The sequence below is a fragment of the Pseudopodoces humilis genome, chromosome 7 (genome assembly GCF_049639895.1).
Source record: "Pseudopodoces humilis isolate 2021_Gansu_Grassland_sample_001 chromosome 7, ASM4963989v1, whole genome shotgun sequence".
NCBI classification, from domain to species: domain Eukaryota; kingdom Metazoa; phylum Chordata; class Aves; order Passeriformes; family Paridae; genus Pseudopodoces; species Pseudopodoces humilis.
The window spans coordinates 27,888,589-27,913,246 of NC_142206.1; the positions used below are offsets into that span (position 1 = coordinate 27,888,589).

Sequence of the window (24,658 nt, forward strand, 5' to 3'; positions counted from 1 at the left end):
TATAGAGGGGTGACACTTTGTCTCCCCACCTCCATCTCATTAAATCAATGCAACTCTTCCTGTGTCCTCTTAAGGTAGTCTCTCCCTATATTTTACCATTCAGCAATTTCTCAAATTTAAATCAACTTCTTTGCACTGAACAACTGCAGTTGGTACCTTGCAGAACAGCAAACCAATGCCTCTAGCTAGCTGTGGTGCCAGCACTTCCCTTTCTCTACTAAAACCACCTTGCCAGACACATCCTGAGGTCATGTCGTTTTTTTAAAAAAATAAATTTACTCAGAAAAATATGTACAAGGGGTGAAAAATTATCTGCTAAATGAGAAGACATCTAGGGAACACTGTTAGCTGAATAACATATGGGGAATATGTTCAGAGCCATGTTGTTTTGACAAGATTGTTAATAAAATACTCTGTTTTATAAACATGGGTTTTCCCTTTTATCTTTTACAAAAATCCCAAATATTTTGAAGACAGAGCACAACACTTATGGTTAGAAAGCTAATTCAAGGAGATTCAAACTGCAGTGCTTCTATATTGTTAGAAACAAAACATCACAAAATGCTGTCTCGGTTCAAGTGAAACCAGAATCGTTCTTGGTTTTTCAGTTCACCCCCAAACAAAAAAAAAAAAAAAAAAATCCACTGTTTCTCCTAATTTTGGTCTCTGGTCACAGGCTTGCAGTGAACTCTTAGTCATTGTATTTCTAAGTGATGTGAGAGCTGATACCTGACAATCATCTACAGTATTGCATTGCTTTGCTCACAGGAGGTGAAGCGCTTTCTGCATGACCCCTTTCCAGATGTACAGGAACACTTCCTGACTTAGTCCTAAATCCCACTCTGTTTCTACATAGAATGATTATGTCCCCAGCTCTAGGACACTTCTGAGGAATCTATTCAATTTCCATCGAACAACAATGAAAAATTCAAGTAATGCTGAAAGCTGGTTCCCCAGTCTTTGTCAACCTTCATAGGAAAGGTTTAAATGGGCAGGAAAGATTTAAAGGGGTAAGTAAACTGAAGGCACTGACTCAACCAGAACTTCTGTGATCAGTCACTCCAGAATATAAGCAGCACTTGAGATCAGGAATTTTAATTTGTCTCTGTTAAAAACATGAAGTCATTTCTGAATGCTGCCAAGAGCCTGGAAGATGTTATAGCTGTTCTCCAGTTGTCCTGAGGCAGACAGATTATCTTTCTGCTGAGCTTGCTGAACCATTATTTATCACCTGCCAAGACTGATTACTCACCCTTGGGACAATGACAAGTCTTTCTTTCCTCTGTTAATTACTGTCACCATTAATAGCCATGTCACTAATTAATATTCAATCATAATGAAAACTCCTTACTGTCATCTCCCATAATACCTTCAAGTTTTAGGGTTACCTTTACACATTGGCTTTGCATTTGCTTGTGGCTGTTTCTATCTCTGCAGTCTACTTTCGCCCACCTAGAAATACTATTTATGCCCTTCTTCAAATGACAAAATTTAGATTTATCCTTCTAAGACACAGTGAAGATTTGAGTGATTCCTTTACCACACTGTCATCTGCCAGACCAAGACACAGATACCTCTATCTGTAAATTTTCCAGAAAACATCATCTTCACCTCTCCTTTAGATTAAGCCTGGTGGGTGGTCCTCACGTAACTCACCTTCCCAAATAGGTATTGTCTCACATTTCACAAGCTCTTTCAGAGGACACCCAAGGAAAACTGTTGACTCTGACATGTTTCCACTGTACACTAACAGGGCATCTGAAATCTTCTAAAAAAAAATAGTTGAGCATGTTTTCTTAATAGGAAGTGTTATCAAATCCAGGTAGAGGAATAGCTTCCATCTTCTCTGTGCCCTTCTCTGTACATCTACATTTCCTCTGAATCAGAATTCTTAAGTTCAAGAATAGTCAACATCCTTTGAACACCTATTTCCTCCTCATCTATAATGAAACATATCTTTTTGCCTTAGGCTGTTCTTTGAAGCTGAAGTTGCTTAACACCAACAGAATAGCTGTATTTCTACATGCAAACATATTCACAATGACCATTTATCCAGCTACATGTTTAGAGACCAACCAGCAGTTTTATATTTATTCCTATTTTCTACATTTTCCTTTCAGCCTCTGTGACCCCCTAATAGTATCTAGTGTTCTCTGCTGTCCATTGCCTGTCAACATGACAAATGAATGGTAAGACATTGAAAGATAAATTAAAAAAATTCACAAGGTGTGAGGCCATCAGCAAGATGCAGTTGGTTAGGTGAGGTAACCACCCCTGTGTTTGATACCTTATCTACTCAACCTATGATGTTCTACCTCTTCCAGAAAATGTAGAAAGATTTTCCCATCTTTCACACGCTGAAATGACAAAGGCAGACAGGACAATGCGCCATCCTCCAGCTGCTTCTAAAGATCTGCTGGCTGGAGTGGAGTCTGTACCTCTGGTTCTGAGCAAAGGAGACAGGATCACTGTGGTCCACTTGTCATCCAATTAACTAAATATGTCCCTGACAAGGCCTACACCTGCACACACACATGTATGTGTACACAAATAAAAAATACAGGAGTATTTCTGAAACCTCAGCAAATGCGCGCATCTTTATTTTTCTTTTTAGGCCTGGAAAGACAACTGCTTTTTTTTGCTGTGTCCCGAGATGGCAGAGCTGACAAGCACTGACAAGTGGAGCTCTGCAGGGATTTGACATGAGACACCAGGTGTGGCCAGGTGTGGCACCAGTAACCAAGGACTAAGGTTTGTCGTGTCTCATGGGACTTGTTAAGCTGAGCCTTGACCACAGGATACCAACAGCTGATGGGCTGGGAGATCCTGGATCTCAGATCATTCACAGCCCCACACTGCACTGGCAGATAGTATCACTGAAGCAAGGGAGGTCTTAAAAACATTTAAAAAAAACCACCTGATATAACATGAGGAAATGTGTTATACATACTTGGTTACAGAAGAATACAGAAGATTGCTTGGTTATTTCCTCTCTTTTTTTTTTTTTCAGTGTGACTGTAACTCTAATATTCTCTGAACATATTTTGATTGTTTAATAAAATATTAAATACTTTTGCATGGCAGGGGGAGTTTTTTTGGTCTGGTTGGGATAGGATTTTTTGGTTTGTTTTGTTGTTTTTTCCCATGAAAAATGTGAACTGTTCAGCTCCTTCCTAGACCTTATCTACACACTCCATGGGCAAACAAGGCACGTGCCTGGGCTTTGATGTCAATAACCTCCAAACTCACAGTCTAGACAGTCTTTTGCTGAAAGGGTAAAAGTATGTCCCCCTTCCTGTCACTTCATTCTTGAAAATAGATGAACCCATTTTAGCACCAAATTTTCCAAACAATTTGCTTCTGAACTCAGAGCAATCTTTAAATATTTCTTTAAGAAAAGCAAGGGGAAAAAAAATCACAAGCAGTTGAAATGACATAAAAAAAAATGCACAGGTGTATGAGTAGACACTCAAGCTGCTTTTTATGTTCCCTATCATGCCAATCACACTATTAAATGAAAATAATGTCTTGGGTCCTTCCCCAACCAGTTCTGAGTCCTTGGTAAACCTAGGACAAAGAAGTTAATTATTCCCACTTTTACCACTGGGCTTGCAAAAATAAACAAATTAACATCCCCCATGATAAAGGGCAAAATGATTTCACATAAAATCTCTCAAGGCCTTTAGCACTCTGTGCTACAATTTTTCTTACACAGAGCCCCCCACTGACATCCACGGTGATTTCAGCTAAGTTGGAAGTACAGACTACTGCTCACAGTAGTGATTTAACACAAAGCAACAATTTTTATGGTAGGGGGAAAAGAAGAGGAACATCTAGGTCTCTCTCTAGTATTGTTACAAATATTGGGGAAGTGCTTTATAAAATTTACCTACAGTAAGTACATAAATAAATACCAATGCCAACTAAAAAAAAATCTCAGCAGTTGACTCAGAAAATGTGGTAATTGCAGCTCTCCTTCATCAGCATGTGGTAACTGCACCACTCAGTGTCAGCAAGGAGCATCATCAAAGCTACAACAGCTCTGAGCTTCTAGCAATAGTAGTTTTCCTTTATGTTATACTCACTTTAAATCTTGTTGGTGAATTATTAACAACCATTAGCAGCAGGGGTGTTACCCCTTTATGATCAAAGCAGCCAAAGTTTCTAAGGAGCCTTTTTGTTCATTGCAAACTTGAGAGCTTGAATTTACAATTTACTTTTCTTGTAATACAAAAATTGAAAACATAGTACTCTATGTGAAGTGAGAAAGAGGCTTGGTGGGAAGGTGGAATACAAAATTTGAAAGATGAAGATTTAGAATTGCAAAATCCAAATTCCTGCCTACTTTCAACCCTGTTAATACCTCCTTCCTCTGACCTGCTATTCAGAGGGACTTTCGCCTTCTCATCATATTGGTCGGGCTACCACAGTACACACTCCCTCCACAATGCAGACCTGTAGAGTGAGATTTTCACTAGGCAGGAATCAATAAATGACACGATGGTGCAGAGCTCTGTGTGGGCTAATTTAGCCAGGTAACAAAGATAAATTAGATCTTAAGATCTCAGAGATAGCACAGCCAGACTTCCTTCCTTACAAGGCTGCCCATCTGAAAACAGCTCAGGTAGCTTTACAAGGCAAGAAAGGAGGCAGCAGCAGATGTGCCTGAAGACACTGCAATGCCCTCTCATCACCAACACCTAGAAGCAGGCAGCCAGGCTGAGGAGCAGAAGGATGCCACTCACCGAGAGCCCTGGATTTAAAGTGGTGTCAGTAAGGCTGAGTTAGCAAACCTCTTAATGGATGCACAGTTAATCCCAGTGAAAGAGGTCTGCCAGGGCAGCTTAAACCGGGTCCTCAACTGGAAAAAAAGCGATACCAGCAAAAGGCCTCTTTTTTCCAGTTGACCTGCCCAGCTCATAAAGGGTTTGGTGTTACACCAGCCTCAGCGTTGTTCTCACTGCGCTTGGACAGAGCTGTGTCATGTTGGCCCAGCCCTCACACCTGACACTCAGCGAGCGCTTTGACCCTCTCTGGCCTTTGCTCACACTGAGACATGCCAAGCTGTGGCCTTACTACAGTGCAGCCACACTCATTTACTCATGCTAAACACCCCTCACCTGACCTGGAAAACCTGAGCTGCCATCATGTCTGTGCTACCTAAAGACAGGCCTGGCATCCATCAACAAACACGCTGGTAAATCTGAACACACACACCCTACAGAAGCCAGGATAGACCATAACCCCAGTGCAATCCCCACTGCTGCTGCTTCATTTGGCTGGAATTTGACCTAAATTAGCGATATACCGTGTGACCTGTGCCTAAATCTTATTCTCTCCTCAAATACAACTCATATCAATAATTGCTGTTACCACAAGTATGGGAGGAAATTGCAAAACAAAAAGAATTAGCAGTTCCACACTTTGTGTCACTCAAATCCATACCTCCTGTAACACCCACAGAAGATGAGCACATTGCCTCGAGAGCCCTTACAGAGGTGCACAAGAGGCAGGAAAGTGGTACCTTGCACTCCCAGCCTCCCACCATCACTAGCAACAGCATTTTGTAGTAGCACCTGAAATTACCACCTTTTGCAAATTGCTAAGAACTGCGGATGTGTTGAGATGCACCTGTACACCTACAATTGATCAGAAATTTCCAGCTGCTTTCCAGGGTGCTCTGCCTTTGCATTACTCAGACAACTGAAGTGGCTCATACAGCTTAGCAATTTGGCTCTCTGCCACATAGTAGTGTTTAGGCGCTGTTCCTCACGTTGTCAAAATGATCTGGCAACAAAACAGCAAAGGAAGCAACTCTGAGCACTGCTGGAATCGAGACTTTTGAAGATTCCTGTGTCAGATCTTGTTAGGGATGAAACATTTTTACTTCAATTCACGTGCACAGCCTTTAAATCAAAGGCAATGTTTCTGTCATTTCAATCATATATTAATATATTTTTAATAGCTAATTTCCTTCTCCAGGAAACAAGAAAATTGATAAAACGTAGAAGGCGACTGGTGTATTTCAGCATGCGACTATCAGGTCACTTCACACCACGTCCTCATTCACAAACTGAATTTCAAAGGCTGTTACATCAAGGTCCTCCTTTCCCTCACCAGTGTTGCAACAGTTTCCCTGAAATGGTGTAAATGTCATCGAGTGAGTCAAGACAGTGAAGTGCTCTGAAAGCTACAGCATTTTAATGATTTGGCACAATATTTATTTGCTAAGAGACCTGGAATTGTAGTACTCACCTATGTCAGATTCCTATGAATTTCTGAAGTAATTCTGTTTGCAGAAGTACATTTTTAAACCTCCTACAGAGCCCTGGCCAACAACAGATCTCTCCCAGGATCACACACTTCTGTGTTAACTGCAGTGTGATCTTCTGTGATTTCTATTACAGAGAAGGGTAGCTACCTTCATCAAATCCTCTAAGAAAGTAACTTCCTCCTGACACATTGCTACTCTTTTTCCCCCTCATGTTCTTCGGGAAAGGTTGAGAGCCACACACAGTGTTTGCAGTGATGCAGTAGCAGTCGCATTACCTGGAAAATTAAATGACCCAATGTCTGTAACTCTCTTCCCTCCAGGAGTTCATTGTTCTAAAAATAAAATAATCAATATTGTACAGCTTTCCTACCCCTTTTCCTGCTAGGTCTTTCAATCACATACAATGCTGGCTGCCATGGAGTGCAGTTGGCTCACTGAGCTCTGGTGTGGCAGTCAATCAAAGACAATTCTCCAGCAGGATTAAGGTAGCACACGTGATTTCTTTTAGTCAATGGTGAAGCCAAATGCATTACAACTCTATAGCAATTGCTGACAATTTACTTAGTGCCATGCAAAACGAAGAGACAGTATTGGCACTAACACTAGAGGCCTTATTTTAAGTAGGGCTCCTTAAGCCATGTGTTAAAGGGACTTCTACTGGCAAGGAACAGTTGATTTTGCTGGCAACAGCTTGCTCCAGCATTTCAAGTTTGGGAAGAGATATGTAACAGTGAGAATTTAAAATTTTCAGAACAATTTAATGATGACACTGAAACAACCAACAAGTACAAATCTGTTTGCCATAATTAACAAGTTCAAAATAGGTAAATTATTTGTTCTTGATTTCACAAGGATGTGCATAATACAAACAGTAAAAACAACAATAATAATCTCTTTAATACCTATATTTAAAAATTACATTTCCTGTCTGGTAAATTCTCCAAGTTTATTTTACCAAGTAACCTCTGAAAGTAAGAAGCATTTTGAGAAGCTGAAAGCACTGAACAACTACCCTTCAGTTTAAATAACTGAATCTGATGTCAAAGGTCAAAGTTCTAAGATACCGTGTATCTTAGAACTTCAAATATCTGTCAGTGAATTTTAGATAACATATTGTTTTCATTCTAAAATATAGAGAATCTAGCAAAATATTTTCCTTCTTTTTTCTCCCTCCAAGACTTTGAAGACCAACATTTTATTTAACTCCTTTCAATACAAGTATGGATTTGGAGTTGGAAAAGTTGATGGGCTGCTCCAAAGAAACAGTGATTTCTGATAGCAACAGGTTCTGAAAGTGGGATGGGCACAGCTGTGTATTTGGTTGCTACCCAAGGCCAAAGCACAGCCTTCATAAAGACATTTGCTGTGTAGTGAGGATCAGCCTTGATCAGAGCAGTTCTTTTGTTTTAGAGAGCTTTGTCGTGCAACACCTGCCAGCAGTGAGACAAAGCTGACGATGACGCTGCTTTCCTACTGCCATCAAACAGTGCCCCGGTCTGAGACTCAGCAGCTTCACTCCTTTCTGGAAACCTCACAAGCATCAGGGTAAGTGTTTTACCGTCCCCACAGACTCTTGACAAACCCAGTCTGGTTTGGCTCTCTAGAAATATATTCCTGGGCACATCAGCTGCTCTGTGCACTCTGACTTCAGCTGTGTCCTGGTGAGTGTGGCAGGAACAACCTCGGACTTTACAGTGTTTCTCAGCAGTTTGCCTGCACAGATTTGCACAGAACAGGATTGTAACACAGTGAAACACATGCATGCTCCTTTTAGTTTCTGAACAGTAAAGCTCAAAATCCTTTCTATGTTAAGCAAAACCTTTTTCTTAGGCCAGCAACACTGTGTTCCGTAAGGTCTCAGTAAGTATTTTCATTCATCGGAAATTCTGGGAGAGAACTCCTAAAATACCTTCAGAGAGTAGTTTCACGAGTGACTGTAGAAACTAGAACAAGGTAAATACTCTAGCAAAAACAAACAAACAAACAAACAAACAAATAAATAATCTTCCCGTACACATGAAAATGAGAAAACTCGGTAGGAGCAAACACACCTCCCCGGTGTCCACCCGAGGCTCGTGTGCTCGCCCCGCAGTCGCCAGGGCCGGCTCCGGTGGGAGCGGCAATGCCGCAGGGCCCCGCCAGGGGGCGCTGCGCGAGCACGGACCGCGCCGGGCGCGCGCCCGAGCCCCGCGGGGACAGTGGGGAGCGCGCGGGGCGGCGACAGGCCCGGCCCGAGCGGCGGCCAGCGACCGCCAGGGCTGGCCCACAGCCGTGAGCACAGCTGCTGGAAACCTGCTTCACAACGTCCCGGGCACCGGCCACGGATCCGGACCGCACCACCTGGGTTTTGTGGCAAATCGACGCTTATTACAAGGAAAACAAACCTTTCCTGCTATTACAAATATTCTTCCGATGCTTTCGGATCGTTCTCATTTCAGACCAGTCTTCTCAGTTAAAATGCATATCGTTCCGTCCCTCGTTTCACCTTTTGTTCATCCTGCATCTTCCTTGCCCCACGCCCCCGGTGGCAGGCGGGAGGCTGAGCTCAGCCCGCATCCCTCCCCGACGGCAGCAGCGGGGCCGGGCGGGCAGGCGGCCGGGAGGTGGCGGCGCTGCCCACGGAACGGGAGCGGTGGTGTTATCCATGGAATGGGAGCGGTGGTGTTATCCATGGAATGGGAGCGGTGGTGTTATCCATGGAATGGGAGCGGTGGTGTTATCCATGGAATGGGAGCGGTGGTGTTATCCATGGAATGGGAGCGGTGGTGTTATCCATGGAACGGGAGCGGTGGTGTTATCCATGGAATGGGAGCGGTGGTGTTATCCATGGAATGGGAGCGGTGGTGTTATCCATGGAATGGGAGCGGTGGTGTTATCCATGGAATAGGAGCGGTGGTGTTATCCATGGAATGGGAGCGGTGGTGTTACCCGTGGAATGGGAGCGGTGGTGTTATCCATGGAATGGGAGCGGTGGTGTTACCCGTGGAATGGGAGCGGTGGTGTTATCCATGGAATGGGAGCGGTGGTGTTATCCATGGAATGGGAGCGGTGGTGTTACCCGCGGAATGGGGGGCGGCGCCGGGGCCGCGGGGCTCTGGGCACAGGCATCTGCCCCCAAAGCAAAGCCGCCCACTGCCGGCTCCCTGGGAACTGCCGTGGGAGGCGAGGCCGCTGGAAAACCAGATGGAGCCCTCATCCCTCTTCTAAGTACCGCTCATAGTGTTCAGACGTGTCTGATTTCGGAGGTAAGGACAGCAAACACAGACTACGGGTGGAAAGAAGCGGGGACTGTCCTGTCCTTTCCACTCCCCGGGGAGACAGACGGGAGAGAGAGAGGAGCGCTGTGTCCACTGAAGCCACTCACAGGGAAGAGAAGCGAGAGGAAAAGGTTCCAGGCAGTCAAGAGACAGAATTGCAATAAAACGGTAAAATACAACAGGTCGCACCATCAGGTTGTATCTGAGAATTAGCATGCGAAGGCAGAGCAGGGGAATGCCTTTTTTATCCTCTGCTTGCTTTTCACTTTTATCCCAGCACCACACGCTCAGAAGGAACACATTCAGATGTGCGGTGTCCTCTTTTTCCTCAACAAGTCACCAGTATCTTGCATCAAGTCCCCGAGAAAGATGACAACAAAGCAGATGCAGCACTCCTGTCCCACTGGCCAGGGAGAGCTGCCAAGCAATCGCCTGTCCCAGCACAGCCAGCTCACTGGCCTGCTCCCAGAACAAAGTCGGGTACACGTGGAAATATTTGCAGGACAGACTGAAAATGCTGAGTGTTTTACTATGCTATAGACCTTGTCTTTTATGAACAAATTCACTTACGTGGCGCAGAGGAGGCAAAGGCAAAGCCTGGGCACAAAAAGAAAACTCATACAGCTGAGTATGAGTAGGAACTTCTTTTGTTCTCCCAGAGGAAAATAAAACATCTAAACCAGGGTTAAAGCTATGACCTTATGAATTAAGCTGACTCAAAAGAGAGGAAATGTAAGCAGCGAAAGGTACAGAATGTATTGAGGAACAAAAGTTTTGAAGAAAAAAATAAATATTGGAAGTATTACAGCAAATCCGTCTGCCTAGCAATGTAATAGAAACAAGAAAGTCAGATCCAAAAAGAGATCATGTTAAACTGAGGGGAAAGAAATTATAAAGAAGTCACTTCTGACTAACAAAATGTTTTGTCACATAGAAGCAGGCACTAAAAATTAGATAAAAATACAGGAATCCATGGCTTTGTCTCTGTATACTCATATAGTTCCTCCTCAGGAACACAATTGAGAGATTAATTGCTGAATTGTTCATTGCATGATCCCCTCTGCAAGAACAAACATGATGTTTGGAGGATTTGGGACCAGAAATCCCACTGTACAAAAAGCAAGGTAACTCAGTGACACCGGATTAGGTGGAAGAATCATGAATACGCATATAATATTGCAAATGGTACATCAATCTCAGTAAAAAATACGCTTCCAAAGGCCATATAAAAAAGTTACAGGTCAGATTAACTCTGACACATCAAAGGCAGCCCAAGTGGCATTATATTTTTCTATGAAAACATAAAATTACAAAGTCTGAAACCCAGAGTTATTCTGGAAAAGAACTGTCTTTCCTCCTCATCCACATGGTAATGTGTGTAGAATAACTCTGACCACACCTCATATTCCTTGGCTAAAAATTGCCAGATTTCTTCAGACAACTGCAATCACGCTGCTCCAACAGGGCTGGCTGTGCCTTCTCCTGCCCTTTCTGTATCCAGCATTTTGGGTACTGTAGCAACTGCCTTGCTAATGGCACTGTCAGAACTCCGATGAAGCCAGCTGAAAGCATGTCAGGTCACTTTTTACAACCATGGGATCTCACAAGCTCAGCAGATTCTGTCCAACATAGTGATTTATTCTGAAATGAACTTCTCAGCCTGTTCACACTCCATTAGTTTATGCTTCATGTACGGAGGCAAGTTAGAAGGGGGAAAGAGTAGTAGAAGTCGATGGAGAAAATATACAAGAAGCAAGAGGATAAGCCTGTAAAAAACAGGCCCGAGGAATAAGAACATTGATATTGAAAACAACTACAGGTATACAAAAATAGATTTTGCTTACAAAATCTAAGTGGTCAAATGCTAATCTAAGATACATGAACATGCTTTCCATTGAATTCTGTAATATCCCATACATATACCTGAATGTGAGACATAAATAATGGCAAAGTTATTTTCTGCCACTGGATGAACTTGGACTTCATCAGGGAAATCCAAACTTCCATTCTGGTACATTTCTGTATGGCTTGGGAAAGACCACATATAATGTTTCTGAAGGACAAATACATGGCTGGAGAAAGTGTAATGTCTTTCAGGAGAGCTGTAAAGATTAATTAATTCATGTTTACTTAACACTGGAAAACATAAAATGCCTTGCAGCTTCATAGTGTTGAACATTAATACCAATTCTTGCCGAAGTTCCCCCAGTCCTATTCTCTTATGCAGAATCCCCACTCTGTAAAGGCTCATTTCTGGTTTTACTTTCACAGACTGAAACCTGTCGGTGCTGTGCAAATTTTGCTAACACTATTCTCAGAGCAAACTACAGTAGGTCCCAAGGCAGGTAACTCAGAATATTGTTTCCAACTTGAGAGAACAAATTGAAAGAGCAGTATTTACATTATGGTGCCAGCTTACTCACAGGCTGTCTCGTGCAAACATGATCAGACTACAACATGGACATGCAAATTTGAAACCAAGCACGCAATCAAGTAACAGCTTCCCTTCATGGCTCTGACCACACTTGCTGCAAAACCCAAGCAAAGGCTGCCAGACTGTGGCTAAAACAACAATTTGCTGCCACGAGCTGGTCTGGTGAGAGAAGAGGTTAAAGCAAGAGATGATATTTGCTTCCTAAAGTCATGAGGGGGGTCTTTTATGCACTTAAATTTGAAAACAGATAGTCATGTCACAGATGTGGAGATGACAGCCTTATTATAAAGTGCAGTACAACATGACAAATTATTGACCTACTTCTTAAAGAAACTTCTCTCATGGCAGTGACTTATCGTCATCCTTCAACACACCTTCCCAGCATCCAACATTGCAAGATACAATCAGCATCTCCAGTTTTCCCTCAATGTCCCACTAAAAAAAATAAAATCAATCTTTCTTCAAATTACACTTATAAAACCCAGAATGCTCATCTGGCAAACTGACTGTGTTTCTGCCAGAGATGCTTTTGGTGTTATGACTTTAATTCTCCTTAGATTTAGACCTGGGTGTTAAAAATACCTGTCATAGCAGGTCTTGTGAGTCCAAGTCTGGAGTCTGCTCTTGTGAGGTTTCACTGAGGCTATCAGTTCACAGTAAAAAATAAGCCCTTTATGCATGTGGATCAGATTGGCATGGCAAGGTTTTGGCAGCAGGAGGGGTACACACGTGGCTTCTGTGAGAAGCTGCTGGAAGTTTCCCCTGTGTCCAACAGAACCAGTGCCTGCTGGTTCCAAGAGGGGTCTGCCACTGGCGTAGGCTGAGCCCATCAGTGGAGGTTATAGTGTCTCTGGGATAAGGTTATTAAGATATTTGGGTTAATTTCTCATTACCCTACTCTGATTTGATTTGAAATAAATTCAGTTAATTTCCCCAAGCAGAGTCTGTTTTTCCCATGACAATAACTGGCAAGTGATCTCTCCCTGTTCTGATCTTGACCTGTGAGACTTTTGTTACGTTTTCTCTCTCCTGTCCAGCTGAGGAGGAGAAATGATGGTGCACTGGTGGACACCTGGTGTCCAGCCAGGTTCAGCCTGCTACAAGACATCACAGAAACCTCCAGAAAAAATAAGAAAAAGGCCAACAACTTGTAGCCTCTCCCTAGTGACTGCATTTTATGAGTAGAACATAAACAGATCAAAAGAACACAATTTAAGATACTTATTTCAACATGGTTAAACTGTTCTCCCACTCTTCCTGCAACCCATGGGAAACAGAATTCTGGCCTCCAATCAAGACAAGAAGCTGAGGAACTGTTCAGCCTGGAGGAGGCCCAGGGGTGATCTTACCACTCTCTAAAATTACGACTCCTCTGAAAGGAGGTTAAGGTAGCAAGGCGATGGATGGCCTCTTCTCCCATGTAACAAGTGATAAGGCTAGAAGATTGGATATTAGGAAAAATTTGTTCACTTACAAGGTTATCAAGGATTGGAACAGGCAGCCCAGGGAAGTGATTGAGTTACTATCTCTGGAGATAACAGAGGTAAGAGACATGTGGATGGGACACTCAGGAACATGGTTTAACAGTGGACTTGGCAGTGTTAGATTAATGACTGGACTCAATAGTCTTAAAGGTCTTTTACAACATAAAAACTCAATGGGAGAACAGTTTTTTCCATTATTTAAAATGAAAACACAAAATGAAAAGGACATGTTTATTTCACTACCACTTCAGATTAAATGTGTAAAGAAACTGCTTCAGGATATGCAATCAAGTCCTGGAAGCAGAGCAGAAGAGCGTACAGTAGGTTTACCACGGGCAACAAGGAGAAAAAATTTCAAGTATTTGCAGATGATCTAGAACTAGACAGTTGTTGGCAATGCCCATCTGAAGCACTATGGGCAGGGATGGCCAATTAGCACCTTTTGGGCCATGTGGCACACCAGTTATTCAAGTGGGGTTCCCACCCTGCAGGAGCACCCTGTCCAGGAGATCCTAGATCACCTGAATGTCTGGCTGCAGGAGAAAGGGTGTCTGCACTGCCAGACTGCCATGAGGGCCAGCAACCCAGCACGGGGAAGTGGGTACCACAGGAGGCACTTCTAGCTGCTTATCACTCTTTCAACTCTTTCACTTCTGAGGCTTTTAATACAGGTGACTTTGGTGTGACCCTGTCTACCCTCTCCATAGCACCAGAGCTGCCTCACTGGCCCAGCAAATGTCACCACACCAAGCTGCCATGGCTGGGAAATCTTGGTTAAGTTCTGGTGTGAGGGAAGAATATAACTGCTTCTAAACACAGACCAGTTTGACCACTAGTGAGTCCCTCCCTGTGCAGACTGAGAGCTCCATGCAAACCCAAAGCAGCCCCTGCCAAAGCACATGCCAATGAAAACAGCCACATGTTGATGGGGCTTGATTGCTTTCTCAGTATTAAGATAATGTAAGAAAAGTGGATCTGTAGAAAAAAAAAATAATAGGGGCTTTTATCCTTTTAGCAGGATGTATAATCAGTGGCTATCAGGATATCAGGAATGGAGATAAGTAGGTCTCCAGCTAGCTTAGATTCAACAGTTGTGGGTTTTTTTCCCATTAAAATCTCTTCAGTTTTATCATCTGGTTATTAAATGCATATTTTTGTCTTAAACCTATTTTGAAGCAATTGCATTTTTATGCTAGTGTAGAATGCTCCCTTTTATGAAACTAAATTGTTGTGTATTTGTATGCTGCCTGTAATTTGGTATTCCAAAGTAATAACTCGGAAAGTAAAACAAATGCATTTCCTTGCCTGTTTCCCCTTTTCTTCTCTCGTTGTTTGCATCCCTGAATACACAAAGACATTCCCCTCAGATTAAAACTGGGCCATGGCAGGCTAATAACACTTTGTGTTTTTGAGAACTGCCCCGGACAGATTCGTTACATCTCCTGACTACAAAGGATGTCAACACCAACACAACAAAAAGTTGTCCTAGAGACAACCTTTCTGAATTTTTTAAAAAATACACTGCACACAAGTTTCAGAATTACTTTGAGCTTTGTGTTCCATTTTTAAAACTGAAAAGCCCCCAGGAACCTACATCTAAACCAGCTTTTGACAAGATGTATTGGCATAATGGTTAGAGCCATTTTTTAATGCCAGACTTATTTCAAGGGTACTTCAAGTGTTTCACCTAGCCACAGAGATATTGGAGGAGCCTGAGATTGGTTTCAAGCATTCACCTCTTTCTTGAGCTGGCATACAGGCCCAGAATAAATTCTATAATTCATCAGATTATTACTTTTTGCCTTACAATTCAGCAGTCAAAACTTTGTAAAACAGTTTAAGATTTATAGGAAAACCTATTTTTTTCTTTAGTTCAGGGCCCATTTTTTCTCTTTTGTTATGTTTTCACATGTAAAATTATACATTAAAAAAAAAATCCACAAAGTGGGAACATTTTATTTCATACACAGTAAAATAAAGAGCTATATAAGTCACATCAGTCTTCCAGTACTGCGGAGATTTTATTAAAAGTTACCAATGACACATATCAAAATGATCCCTTAAAGGTAAGTGGGCAATTTCTTTCATGAATGTACTCACTAATGCTTCATTAAAGGGACAAAACATTCTGCAGGGCATGTATTTGATTAACTGTAAGCCACACACTTGGTGGATTTTTTAATTTTTTTGTACATTCCATCTATATCTGTAAATCCAAAATCTAAAAGAAAAAAAGAAAAACAAAAGCCAAACAAAACAAGTTTTGTATCAAATTGCCACCATTCATCATGATCCTAAACAAGCATAAAAGGCTAAAACCACCCATGTGACTTAAGCACAGCCCAGAGAGAAGAAAACAGGAATGATGTCAAGTGGCAAACAAGGGTAGTAACAGGTTGAGCATGTTCAGGTGGGATGTGATGGAATAAGGAAGGTTGACTAATTTCCTTGAACTGCAGAGAAAGATGAAACCTTCAAGCATGCTGAGACAGTAAAGGTGAGATGATCCTGCTGAAGGCAATCAGTGCAGAATCTTTCTGCACAGATCAATTGGTTCTCCATAGCACTAGCACTACAAAAGGATGCTCTCAGCCAGTCTCTTCAGCTAACTAACTGGGGTGGTTACTTGACTAGAATACAACCAAAATCTTCATTTCAAAGGGATCTACAATTGATCTAGTCCAACTCTTAGTCTGTATTAGTCAGGAAAGGAGCGAAGAACTGCTTTACATATCTACATGTTAACCTGAAAATTTTTCCAGTCAAACACCAAAACCCATGTCTATGGCAGTACACCTTTGTGTCTGTCACGCACAAGCTAAAAAGTGTACATTTTCAGGATTTTGTGTCAATGTAAAACGCTGAAAATATTTAATCATATTCCAAACTACTTCCTAAAAGGCTTTTTTTTCTTTACTGTGAGATAAAACCATTTGTTCCATAGAGCTGAAAAATGTAAACACAATCGAATCAGTGCAGAATGGCAAAACATCTGACTATGACCCCCATGATGTCCCTCAGTCCAGACAGCTGGAGACTGAGCTACATACCTCCATAATACTGCTAAATATTGCCTTTTTTCTTATATACTACCCTAGATATCCACTACAGGACCCATGGCCAGAGGTTTGCTGGTTGCCATTGGTTTGACACAAAGTGAGTATTCTTACTATACCCCTTAGAGCCTGCCTTTTGCATTTCCCATCTGCCAACCTGCCCCACGTCAGCCAAGAGCATCAGTTCAGAGAAATCTGCACACTCACATCTCAGTAGGTGAGACTGGTCCCTTCAGTAGCTGCAGGGTATGAGGAAAAAAGGCAGAAGCGGGAGAGAAGTGACATACCTGAAAAGGACATGCCCTACCTTCTGTCCCTCCCAGCACCTATGGGGAACTTGCAAAAATACCGTCTTTGCCACGAGGGTTCCAAGCACAGCTACATGTATGGATACCCATTATAGCTGGGCTTTGCTAAAAGCTACCCTTTTGGAAAACTCGTATCCCAACACCAGCAGGGATCCTGCAGTCTTGCTCACAACTGTTCTGTAGAAACCCACCTCAGAACAGAGCACCTGCAGCAAATTCCCCAGATACAGTGCGACCCCTCTGGATGCCAAAGGATCTTCAGCACGTTCTCACTCAAAATACTGTATTGCACATTATTGTCACTAATGCAGCCCTCTGATTATTTACAGAGAGTAGGTTGTATGTCATCCCATGCCCCCAAAACATACCATGAAATTGCCATTTTCATCACCAAAAGCTTAATGTACAAAGTTCAAGAATTAAAAAAAAGGGGTAAGTTTAAGTAAAAAAAGAAAATGCAGCTGCCATTCATATTACTATTAGCTTGTATAGGTTTTCATTAGGGTGGTGGAATTCCACAACACTTCTGCAGAAATAAAGTTTGCTATGCAACAGGACCAAACAGGATGAACTGTGAGTAACACTGGCAGGAACAGGCTCACAGACTCAATCAGGTACTGCTGTGATGAGTACTGAAGAGCAGTATGCTGAAGAGCAGATGCTACCTTCCTTTAATTTAGCAAAGCCAGCAAGGTGGCTCCATGGACCCACGCAGACATGACACAAAGCATCAGTGGGTTTTACCTCTCACTGTGTCAGCATATTAATCCAGCTCTCTGAGTACCATCTGCAAAGGACACCCTCCTGTTCTGCAGGGCAAACCTACAGGTCCCCATAAACAATCACTGTTACCCACAAATGAAAATATGCAATTGCAGATGACCATCACAATTAAGGTGTGACAGCTTTTCAACCTCTCCTCACACACCCCCCAAGCTCCCTTTCCTGTGTGTTGTCTTGCCACACATTAGAGCATGTTGGATTTAATCCCTGAGAAATGTGAACTATTTTCATAGAATCATAGAATAGCTTGGCTTGGGAAGAGATCTTAAGGATCATCTAGCACCAACACCTCTACCATAGGCAGGGATACCCTTCACCAGACCAGGTTGCTCAGAGCCTCATCCAACCTATCCTTGAACATTTCCAGGGATGGAACGTCCACAGCTTCTCTGAGAAAACTCTTCCAGTGCCTTGCTACCCTCACAGTAAAGAGTATTTTTCTTAATATCTAATCTAAACCTACTTTGTTTTAGTTTGAGCCATTCCCTCTTGTCCTACCACAACATGCTCTTGTAAAAAGTCCCTCTCCATCCTTCGTGTAGGTGTCTTTCAAAGGTGGGCTTAAAGAAACCACAGTGGGTGAGGCCTATGGTGGAAGGTACCACACATATGGAAAAAGAACAGACAGGAACTAAAGGGTGAATTAGGAGAAGCATCAGGATTTCTTAATTTTAGAAGATAATTATCTTTTAAAATGGGATAGTAAGGCACCTACTGCAATGTGCAGGTACAATTCTCAAATAAACTGTCCCTAAAATGGGCATTGCCTTTTCTATGAAAACAATAGCCCAGGAATCCCAGGAAAGAGGAGTGAGTGTTGACAAAATCAGACATCTGTTTTTAAAACTTTCAACAGTATGGGTCCTAATGGAATGAACTCTGCTTTAACAGTAGTCTCAGAGTGCCAAATCTCCAGCATGTCACTGCACATGCAAAGTTTTTTCCTGGTCTGGCACTCTACACCCCAGCATGACTTTTCCAGCGCTCTCACAACCTGCACCTAAAGTGCTGTGACAAGTTTAGCTCACATAACGTGAATCCTTGTTTCAGAAAATACTTCATGGCCTGAGACTATTTGAAGAAAATTCATGCAACTCATCCCTTAATCTATCCAGATTGGTAACAAACCCTTTGAGACCGCTGAAGAGAAGTAATGAATTTAATCTCAACATTTCTCGACTGACAGGCAAGGCCTAGAGGACTCAGTGGAACAGAGGACAGAGCTGCACCTAAACTGACAAAGTCTAGATGTTATGAGTGAGAGCTCATCAGAGCTAAAGACACTTGTCACAGCAGATATGGGAATCCAAATTTTAATGATTCAATTAAGGAATGCCAAGGCTGGTGTAAAACGAGAGCTATTTCTACTTCCGTGTCCCTATGACTGGCCTCACGCTACCGTGGGTGTAATTACATAAGATACACAATCCTTTAGTGGAAAGTGGAATTATTTAAGGAAAACAGCTGGCAAATTTAGAGCTAAGTAGGAGCACAGAAACGTCAATGCCAAACCAAGAGCATGTCAAACATGACCCAGATACCTAATTAGAAGTTATGCTCAAATCTAACTTACACAGGGCTCCAGAAGCATGCTGACTACAGCAGAGAGGCTGCAAGAGGTACTCTCTTGATCTTTATTCCCCTGATTGCATTAGATACTGTTCTGATCTCTCCCCGCTCTTCCCCAACTTTAATGTCACAACCCTTACAGATTTGCCAGGAGTGGGGAGGGTAGAGCAGAGTCAGAGAATAATGATGCCTCAGGAAGGCATCAAGGCTGCCAGAGGGCTTCCCCCGGCACAGGGAGGTGGAAGCTCAAGGCCTCATGTTTCTTGCCAGCCAACCTGCTTTGAGCCAGTGCCCAGCCATGGGGATTGCTGAGCTGTGAGGGGGATGCTCTCCCTTCATGATGCTGGCTATAGTAACACTTCTGCCTCAGGCGCCTCAGGCACCTCAGCCTAGTGGGCTGAGCAGGGAGCAAATGAGCAGGAAGTCATTGACAGAGATGGTGCCAAGACATGCTAACATACTACAGGAATACCCCACAGCTTGCACAAACAGATCCAAAAGATCCCCAGAACACGTGGATGATAACTTAATGATACAGGTACTAAGGGTGCCTACTAGGAAAGATGCCTTTCCTTGATCTGTTGCTTGCCAACAGCAATAATTTCCTTTCATAAGAAGGTAACCCCCTAGCTGATCAAAGGAAGCCAGTTGATGTAATCTTTATGGATTTCAGTAAAGCTTTTGATATTGCCTCTCACAGGATCCTTCAGGACAAAATGTCCATCACACAGCTGGATAAACACATCATGCCCTGGGTGAGCAACTGGCTCATGGCTGGGTGTGAAGGGTGATGGTGAATGGGGCGACATCAGATGGGTGACTGGTCACTAGTGGGGTTCTCCAGGACGCCATTTTAGGGTCAGTTCTTGTCAAGATCTTCAAACTTGACAAGATCTTCAGACTTGGATGCAGACTCAAAAGCATACTGAGTAAGGTTGCTGATGACACTAAACTGGGAGAGCTGTTGACTCCCTTGAAGACAGAGAAGTCCTGCACAGACCAGGGCAAATCACAGGGATGGGCAATCACCAATTGGATGAAATTTTAATAAGACAAGTGCCAGATTCTGCATTCAGAATGGGGCTGCCCTGGATGTTCAGACAGACTGGATAACAAGAGGTTGGAGTGTAAAAGACACTTTGCTCTTTGGAGCTCTAAAATCAACTTTTCCTACTTAAAAAACCAAACAAACACAAAACCAAATGATAATGCACTGCCCATATAGTGATGACGTAAATGATGAACATGAGACACTACAGTGCAAAATTATAAATCATATTTTATAAGATTTAGTCTTCAGATTTTGGAGTCTTTCTGCTTGACAAAAGAAATAAGCTGTGGTGAATATGCCACTGTCCAACTCATTAGCTTTAGTAATGACAGCCTTGTGACCAAAATTTTATCAGAACATGGTAACTTCTATTTTCTGTGGCTACTACGGCTTCCTTAGAAAGCTCACCTGTCACTGCCTCTTGCATAAGAGAAAAAACATAGACACCACTCAACAAAACACTGGACATTTGGCAGATCTCATTTGTTAAAAAGTGTGGTTTCCCATCAGTCTAACCTATTCAGGAAATAGGAATTAAACTTATTGAATAGTTTGGGTAAAAGTAAAATATCATAAAAGGAAAACTCATGAGTGATTTTCACAACCATTTTGGCATCAGCCAGCAAACAGTTCCTTTTCCAAAAAAAAAAAACCCAAACCAAACCAAACACTGAGAGAGACAATCCTATCCACAATAAAATAGGTTCAAAAATTACAGAATTCTATGCAATATCACACCACACCCTACAATAATTTGATGTAAAACCTTCCACTGCTAGAAACACAAGTTACTGTTCTCATCAGTCTCAACAATTTTTTTGCCTATGAGTATGCTTAGCATATTACATTAATCAACTTCTCAGAGTTTCCTGTCAGTTTTATTACTCATTCCTAGGTAAGAGTTAGTCTGCAATCCTGGCCATATTATGGAGGTATCTACATGGAGAAAATTCTTACAGTGCAAGTGGCCTTGCAATGGAGCTGAATCCTGAGACTCTCTTGTAGCAAAGCACGCGGCCACCAAACAGGAATTAACTGAACGAAGACCTAATTGCTTAGTTTTATTGCTCTGCAGGACCAAAATATAATTTTCTTCTCTGCATGTGGTAGTGAATCATACATCAAAAATATCCAAGCTCATCAGTTCACACCACACTCAAAACAAATCCATGGGAAGCCAGCATGCAATTTTGAGAGATTTATCCACACAGGAGAATAAAAAAAAGCCCAAGAAAACATGCAAATGTATGTATTTATAGCAATGGGTATTCATGGAAAGCCTGAAAGCTTTTTGTTGTCCTATTTGCCTTTTCTTATAGAAGGTTCTAAAGCCAAATCTCTGGGCCTTTCAGGTGCAAATACATAAGAGACCAAAGAGCTGTGTATTTCTGCTGGGACAGGCAGAATAAAACAAGGTATTCATCGACCATTCAGGGTATTAACACAAACCAGACCCTACAGTTTGTCCAATCTAGAACTACGCCAACCCCTTCGCCTACAGCTTCTTGTGGAGATGTATTCTCACTGCCCAGCACAGCTTTCAGCCCCAGTGATTTCTGGTTATTTATGGTAGTAAAAAATAAACTGGTGGTCTGTGTAACTCTTTGTACTATTTAAAGCAAAAAAAGCAAAGCCAACCCTTCCTTTTCACCTCACCCCCAAGAGTTACATTAATAGTAACTTCAATGTTCTGAGATATATCAGACATACAATATTCACCTATCAAACCTAACACGTAAAAATTATTTATGAGCCTGGATTTACAGTTATTGAAGATAACTTCTGCATTTCTTTAACACAACACACTAATTAAAGTCAGGAAATTTCAATCCTAGAAGAAACACTTGTTTTTTATGCAAAATAAACTTTAATTAAAATTCAAGTTAGAATCTGCCCAATAAATAATACCCTAAAAATTACATTGACTTAAAAAAGCCAAAGAATACTAGATAACAATGAAGAGAATCTATGCATGGAACAAAGAGGGAGATGTATTCACCTAATAATATCAGTTGTTTATTTTTCTAATAGTTGGAATGGCATTGAATTAAAGCAACAGATTCAAAGTAATGGCTATCAATCTACACTCAAAGATTCATGCCTTCACATTGCTATTGATTCTCGTGCTTTTATGTTTTGTCGCTTTTGCACTACCTCAAAGTAAAAGTGTTTGGTCTAAGGGTGAGATCCCCACATGCTCCTCAGGGGAATGTGGCTTCTCTGGCACAGCAGGAGCAAAGCTGCTCTGCTGTGAATCTGATGCTTTGCAGCCCACAGGAATGCTGGAGGAAGGGCAGAAACAAAGCAAGATGTGTGGAAAACCAAAACTGTGTTGGTAGATCCTTTGCCACACAACTCCCAGGTTGCTATGAAGACAGGAGAGGTGAAGTACTGCAGCTTGAGTACAGTCTGCTCAACACTCCCATCCAAAAAAACAAAGCCATGCAGTCCTTATAATTAATCTCTGCTCTTTTGCTGTGTCGTTCAGATCTGGAAACAACCTTCCATAATAAAGCTGTGCTTTTGAAGATGAGATGAAGGCAGAAAAGCATTAATCATTCATCCCTACGTATTTCGACAGGCATTGAAATATTGTTGACTTTTCTTTTTAATGCTTTATTCATTAGCCACAATATTTCATCAGCTAAATGCTGTGTTTCAGAATAAAACCGCAGTCAGCAACAAGGACCTTCTTAATATCTAATATTTTTTGCTATTGTAGCCGAATTACCAATTCATCTAAACACTGGAATTCAACAGGTAATTTGTCATGCAATCTGTCTCTATTCCAGCTTTTAGTCTCAACTGAAAGACTGAAAAGACCTAAAAGCCAATTTTGGTAGGGAAAAATACTAAGCAATTTTTAATAGATCTGCTTTGTTTCAGGCTCACAGCTCTCATTTGTTGCTTTCCAGTGCAGCAATTTTTATAATCATGTTCGTCAATATGAAAAGTTGTAATTTTGTGTTCTAATTTGTGCCCACATGGCTGGAAGGTTGTCTTGGGTTTACTTTCTCTTCTGACATCATCTCTGATGTCCAGAAAAAGGAGACAAGTCACTGCAGAAAGATAAAGCTCGATCATTTGGTGATTTGGGTGATTTTTCATTGTAGTTTCCCTGGCCACAGGAATATCCATGCGGCATACTTATTTAAGTTTCTGATTTATCATAGCTTCACTTGACAGATGCAGAGGTTCAAATATCGTCCTTGCAAGGACAAGCAGGACCAGGAAGGACCTTCAGAATTCTAATGTAAACTTCATAATATTCTGGACTTTATTAAGCACTTAAGAAACATTTTTATTGACTGAAATAATACTAAAGCCTCAGGATGGGTTTTGTAAGTGTTTCAGTGGCCAAAGCCAAAAGTTTAATGCACTCCCTGCTGTGATGTGCACTTCCTCTAGTATTTCTCATCTCAGGTGCGAGTACAGTCGAGTCCTGTCATATCAAAGAACAGAGTTATGAAGAGTGTCCAATATTGGTAATTTTAAGCAATGGTTAATTTTATGTAATCATTTAGGATTTATCCCATAGTGCATGCACATATTTTTATGGGATATGTAAGCTTCATGTGATGCACAAGCATGCTTTTTTGGAGATCAGCAGTCCTGAAGAGGATGGAGCATTTTGAATGACACACATGGAAGTAGCATCAACAGCCAGCTATGAAAACCACCCCTGCTCTCCAAGCCCAGAGTAGTTTTCAAGTCACACATACCCCAGTATTTGGGCTGGGATATTTTATGCCACACAGCACAGAAGAACCACTGCTATGGAACGAGCAGGACACAAAACACACCACGTGCACTCCTCCTGAGCTGGGAAAACACAACACAGACAGTACTTGTGAGGAAGGTGAGTAGCTGCATGATGTGAACTGAACTGTGGCTTGGCTGCAGCAGAGGGCAGTGATACACAAACACCAGCAGTCCTCTCTCTGCACAGCGCCTACAAATGCACAAACCTGTCCTTGGTTATTTCTAGCATGCAACACTTACCACTCTTACGCTTATTCCTAACTAAACTTGCACACTACTTACATGTATTTAGGTGTGCACATGTGCAGATGCAGAGAGAGATATATTGAATATCCACTGTTTAAAATGTTAATTCTGATTGCTTTCTCATATTTGACAATCACATCCTGTTTGATTAATCTGCTGTCCCCCTTGTTCTCTGAAATCAAATCCTTTAGGCTTTTGCTTCACAAGGTGTTGCTTTACATCTTTACAACACACACAAAATTGCTACACTTCAGGAAGATTATTTTCATCTTCTCCTCCCTCATCCTTCTCACCATTTGAAAGGTAGGAAGCTGGATGCAGTTAAGAAGAAAAAAGGAGGGAGGAGGGAGCTGAGGGTGAAGATAGCATAAGAGTTTGACTCCTTAACTGGGTTAATTTGTCAGCTGGCATGCAAGTAGAGAGCTTAAGAGAAA

General features: G+C 42.0%; 1 protein-coding gene across 2 annotated transcripts in view; it reads right to left on the bottom strand.

The window, feature by feature from the left end:
* The window catches only part of RGS6 (regulator of G protein signaling 6), a 262,870-nt gene that overhangs the window by 75,926 nt on the left and 162,286 nt on the right, over window positions 1-24,658 (bottom strand). The window lies entirely within an intron of this gene.